This window comes from Pygocentrus nattereri, chromosome 3, assembly GCF_015220715.1.
Source record: "Pygocentrus nattereri isolate fPygNat1 chromosome 3, fPygNat1.pri, whole genome shotgun sequence".
Classification (NCBI taxonomy): domain Eukaryota; kingdom Metazoa; phylum Chordata; class Actinopteri; order Characiformes; family Serrasalmidae; genus Pygocentrus; species Pygocentrus nattereri.
In genome coordinates this window covers 9567457-9573299 of record NC_051213.1, presented here as the reverse complement: position 1 = coordinate 9573299, position 5843 = coordinate 9567457, and the positions used below count along the sequence as shown (strand labels likewise).

The window sequence follows — 5843 nt, the reverse complement described above, 5'->3', positions numbered from 1 at the left end:
TCAGTGTGCACTTCAGTGCTTTCATTTGCATTTTTAGCAAAAGGGGTTCTGTCTAATATTGCAAAGAGGATCTTTGATTCATAACAACAGTAGAACCAGTAGAACAGTAGAATTATGCAGTTACATGGAACCATTGGTTTTATTAAAGAACCCAGTTTTTAAAAGTTTGTACCGTCTCTCAGTATATGGCATACACCTAGGTATCACATGGGCTACACCTCTGAGAAAGGCTAACCTAACCTGCTCTGAGCTAATTCATGCCACAGAACCCAAACAGATTCGAAGACATTTCCCCTCATTAGGTCAGCTGGTGTGAAAAAACAAGAGTCGTGGAAATAATGTTCTGAAACAGGAAATAATTGGCAGCTTGTGACACCTTCGTTATCGGTATGCTGATAATTCTATCCCCACTGCCCTCATTAAAGCTGACAAGTCACGCAGAGATTAAAAATCGGAATGCTGCAACAACAGTGTAAGCATTAGGATCAGTGACTGCTTTAACTTCCAGTGACAAGGAAAGCCTGGCCAACGACTCCTCTCCAGTCAGTGGGGAAGCTTCAGCCTCAGTGACTACCAGCGATCCAAACTGACAGCTCGCTCAAATGGGGGAGCGAGAGGGGACGCCAGTCCAGTGAGGGGCTAAGGGTAGGTGGGTGGGTATGAGTGTGCTGGGGGTGGGGGGGGTGAGGAGTGTGCTGTCTCCGTGTTTCCACTCCCTTCACCATAGAGGCTTAGTCAGAATCCACTGCGGGGAGGAGAATGGACAAAAAAAGGAAAGTGCCTTGGCAAGCGAGGCCATGGAACACACTGAACGACGACATAGCAGCAACCTTGAGTGGAAAATCTGAATGTTTACGCCATATGTTGTTTTCTCAATCTGTTATTTAACAAATATTAATGTAGACAGTGGAAAACAAGACGAGAGCAGCTTGGGTTCATCACATGCTCCTAAAAGCCAGCTCTTGCCTGGCGCAGAGCAAGGAAAGGAAGCATAAAGGGCTTATTTAAGTGATCAGCAGCCAACTCAAATTAATCATTTCTGAAGGTAGCGTGGCTAGACAAGCAAGGGGAGACTCAGGTATGGAAAATGAATTATACACTGTGAATTTGAAATGAACATGTTGTCCGAATGATAGGTCCAATCAGTAAAAAAGAAAAAAAAACAAGTAGCGGAAACTGAGATGTAAAATGATGAGGTGTTCTAATGTGTTCAATGATGAATAGCAGTTGCTGCAGTCAGAATAGCTTGTGCTAGATCCAATAGGGTTAAGCAGAATTTCATTCCTACGCCAGTTAGACTGCTCAATCACCAGGGAGTTAGGATAAATGTTATTGTGATTAAGCCTTTTGTGGCATGAGAAGAGCTTTGCAGTGTTATTTATGGTCGATCGCTGTTGTGAACCGGTGAATAAGGTCTTTTTATGTGTATTTGACTTTGCATGTGAATGTGGAACAAGTGAATATACTTTATGGTGTTTATTGTGTATGTGTTTGCTTTGTATGTGAAAGCAACGTGTTCAGGTCAGACATTTCTGAAAAAAAAAACCCCAAAAATCTCAGATAATAAAGTATCATACACCCAAATGGTAACTTCACAGGAGAAAGGAAAAAAAAAACATTCTCAACAGGCAATGTAAGAGTTTTGGTATATTTCTATTAGTCAATTTACCATTATTTTTTTCAAACTGTGATAATATATCAACAATGCACTGTAAAAAAATATTCTGTAAAATTACAGTAAACTTTCTATTTGCTGAGTAGTTACTATAATTGAAATATATGGCACTCATACTGTTATGCCAAAATGTAATACATTTTTAAATGTACTACAAAATTGTAATTTTATTTCTAACTTTAAAATTGCAGTTTAATTGCATCTTAAATATATTTTAAAAAGTCACATATTCTAACAGATGAATAGTTTCAATTAAATTTTTCAAAAATGCAAATAAATGTTTTTTCAAAAGCTAACAGGCTGATAGGCTCCACTAATCATGCTCACCTTAAGTGCATACAAATGCACTGCATAGAGTAAAGGATTCTAAAACTGTATAAAACTGCAATGTAAACATATGTTATATGCATGCCTTACAAGCTTCAAAGTGAAAGTCAGTGGTTAGGCTATGGCTGTATAGTATTAATGGTGGTTGGTATAGTGTAGTGGGTAACATCTCTGCCTTCCACACTAAGAGCTGGGGTTTAATCCCCACCTTGGCAAACACACTACACTACACCATTAAGAGTCCTTGGGCAAAACTCCCAATGCTACCTTCACCTACCTGTGTAAAAATAATCAGAAAATTGTAAGTCGCTCTTGATAAGAGCATCTGCCAAACACCCTAAATGTAAACTCAATGTGGGAAAGTGAATGTACACCACCATTAACTTGGTGCTAACATGACACTGCAAATCCCATAGAAACTTAATTCCAAAGCTAGCTGACATTAACATTATTAGAGCATTGGTGATGAGCTGCTTAAAAAAAGTATCACACTTATGAAGTGAATGTTCCTATTTTAACCCCTTAAAGGGGTTATAGACCACTGGTGGACCCAAAGTTTTATTACACACTTCTATAACCTAAAAGAAAAGCTCAGCCAGTTTGCAGTGAAGTCCCTGTAGTTACTGAATAATAAGGCTTAGTATGTAATAACCCTGGGATTTTAAAGGGTTAAACCTGCTATATATTGACATATATGACTTAGAAAAGTGCATGAATGCATGTGATTAGCTCATGCTTTTTTATCTTGTCCTAGGCAAGTTAGCTTGCTATTAGATAGTTTGCTAGTGTTACCTAGTCAGGCTAATGTTAAATAAGTATTTAGGTAATAGAACAAAAACAGTAAATTATTGTAGAAAGTACAGTTCATTCACAGTCAGTGTGATCTTGCATTGACAGTCACTGTCTTTATTTATTTATTTATTTCTTTGCTTGTTTTGTATGAGATGATAAACTGAGAGCTCGTCTCCTCTCTCCCCATCACTCACAGTAAATCCTGATGGATCGGAGTCAGCGTGGTGCCAGGGCCAGCGTGCTGGGCATGTGGACCGAGGTGATGGATGACTGGGGGAGCGCCAGTGGAGAGCAATCTCTCTGCCCATATGGGCTGGTGGCGATGGCAGGAGGCGACTGGGTGATGGCACTCTGAACGCCAGGCGCGCTTTGGCCGGCCACCAGGACCTGTCATCACCCCCTCGCCTGCTGGGCCCTCCAAACCTCCGTGCCTGAGAGAGAGAGAGAGAGAGAGAGAGAGAGAGAGAGAGAGAGAGAGAGAGGAGAGAAACTGACTGCCACTGCCCACTAACAAGGCTGGAGTGTCCTTTTCTAAATATACTATGGTAAATATGCCAAGAAAAGGTTCACAAGCTCTCTGAAGTGGAAGAAAAAAAAAACCTCTATGGATATATATAACCACACGGTTATTAAAGATGATTGAGTCTTTGCCGTTTAGGTTATGCCGGAAATGTGATTATGGTGGCCAAAAATAAAGAAAATAAAAAAAATAAATAAATAAACTGCCATTAATATAATCTGAGCAGGCAGGGAAACTGCACATGTGAAGGAAGAGGCCAGAGGATCTTGCGTCAGAGGCTTGGATGCTGCCGTCTCAAATGCAATAGAATGTGAAATGAAAATAGAGCAAAGGCTCAGCTCTGTTCTGCATGGAGATTTATAGACTTGGATGCAACTCTGAGGTGCCTGTGTACAAATGATTTATCAATTCGTTTTACATCTGTGCTCACAAAAAAAAGTACTGGCTTTCACCCACTGAAATGGAGACCAGACTAGACCATGAAACTTTGCCATATATATCTTAATATTGACCCTTGGGTCATACAGCCCGGGTGCCATAATACCATGGACCTAACACCAGCCTTAAGGGGAAATAGTCATGTAGTGATGCTGGAACTTCATTGGTTTTACTAGCTTGGCCTATTGACAGCAGCCTGATCGAATCAAAGCATATCACAGCTGAAATATGACAAAATAGTTCTTCAGGCCTTGAATGCTCTGCAGGGTTAGGAAAAAAGGTTCTGTACAGGTACAATTTTCATTCATCAAGTTACACACAATGTAAATGTTCCCTCAAAGGTACAACAGTGTGTTTAAGGTCTGATTGTGAGCCTTAAATAAGTTTTACCAGGTGAAAAGTACATATTTGTACCTTTTCATAACCGAATGTTTTAAAACAGAACAATAAAATAAAAGCCTGGAGACGAGACGGGGTGTGTGGAGTCCGTACAAGTTATATATATGATCAGTGGATTATGGTACAGTTACATTCCCTGACTTAAGGTACTGAGTTGTACCCTTGAGGGTACCAGCCCAGTGCTGGGGTGGGGGGTGGGAGTTACTGCCCCACTGACAGTTTAGTATCTTTCCGAGAGTGTGTGTGCCATTATGATGAACAATTTCACCTTACTAGTCTGTTTTCATTTGGGTGGACAGATCTATATTTTTATTCTATATTGTACTTATAGATAGATATAATGTACAGTTGATATATGATCAAATAGCCTAACGTTGGATGCTCTTAAATAATGAATGGAAACAATCACATTTTTATTCAGAAGTTAGCAACCCTTCAAAGGGCAAGTCTAGTTAGCATATTTATTATGCCAATTAGCTAATGTAGACATCTAGCCACGACTAAGCTGTCTTCCATAAGGAATTGGGTAAAAAAATCCCAAAGAAATGAAATGTGTGGCTAATGTATGGCAGTCATGTAGAAGTGTTGTCAAAGTGTAACTGTAAATAACTGTAAATAAAAGTGGACTGTATTGTTCTGTTTTACATCAATCTGGGCCTAAATTGTTTCTATGTGTGAATATATTTATCATAGTCTATATATTGTCACTGCCCGCCCAAAAGAGAAGTATCTCCCAAATGGCAATTTTAAAGGAGAAGGCAAAAACCTTCTTTACTTTCAACGTAAATGAATGAAAAGAGACTTCATTCTAAGTCATTTTAAAGCAGTCCTATTGGTCAATATCAGATTTTCATGCAATGAAAAAGGCAGTTGTAATGAAATGATGTAGAAAAATGTTGGTCCTTTTTTTTTCTTTTGGACAGCGGCGATATGATCTATAATCTGAATGCACATGTGCAGATTTATCCTGTAGTGTAAGCTATAAATCCCTGTAGATGTGTGCTTATTGAGTTTGATGATCCAATGAAGAAGTTGTTAAGCAATGCTGTCAGCATTTTTGGCACTATATATCAAAACCTAAATTCGTGGGCCCTTGTGAGTTGTGGAGAGGCAAAGGGCATTATTATTGCTCTTCATGTCAACCTTTTTAATTATATTTTAGGCAGAGCTCAAGATCTCATTAAACTGGTGGGTTTCATTTGGTAGATTGAGAGACAGCTTAGTGTCAGCCCCCTCGTGATGGGTCCTAGAATACATTTTATACGCTCTAATCCTGTGATTTTGAATTCATTTTCCAAACCTACCCGTAAATCACCAGAGACACCCTTCAAAATACTGCAACAGTAAATGTCACAGATTGCGCTGCCAAGCGGGATCTACTCCAGTTTAGCTGTGCAATGGAAGAAGGAAGAGGAAGAGGATGTTTTAAGAAGAAAACGCTGCATTTAAACGCTTTATTTAACCATCATTTTGGGGATTCACGTGTTGTCATGGGCTTTGATGCTTAGCCGACAGGAAGAAGGATTACACACAGCAACAGCAAACACATTCAAAACTATTGTAAGCAATTAGACTAAGCATTAAAAACATGCACGCTTTCAAACACACACACTCATGCTAACACGATATTTTATACTGTAAACTATTAAGGGACTAAAGTCCAAAGAGGGGGAAACAGGAGAAGATAGCAAT

General features: G+C 39.3%; 1 long non-coding RNA gene across 1 annotated transcript; it reads left to right on the top strand.

Annotated features, from left to right (window-relative positions):
- Positions 1-914: 914 nt before the first annotated feature.
- Positions 915-4789, top strand: LOC119263047. Its single transcript, XR_005130064.1, has 2 exons — positions 915-1078; positions 2991-4789. It is a non-coding gene; the product is annotated as an uncharacterized LOC119263047 (long non-coding RNA).
- The last annotated feature ends 1054 nt before the right edge of the window (positions 4790-5843 follow it).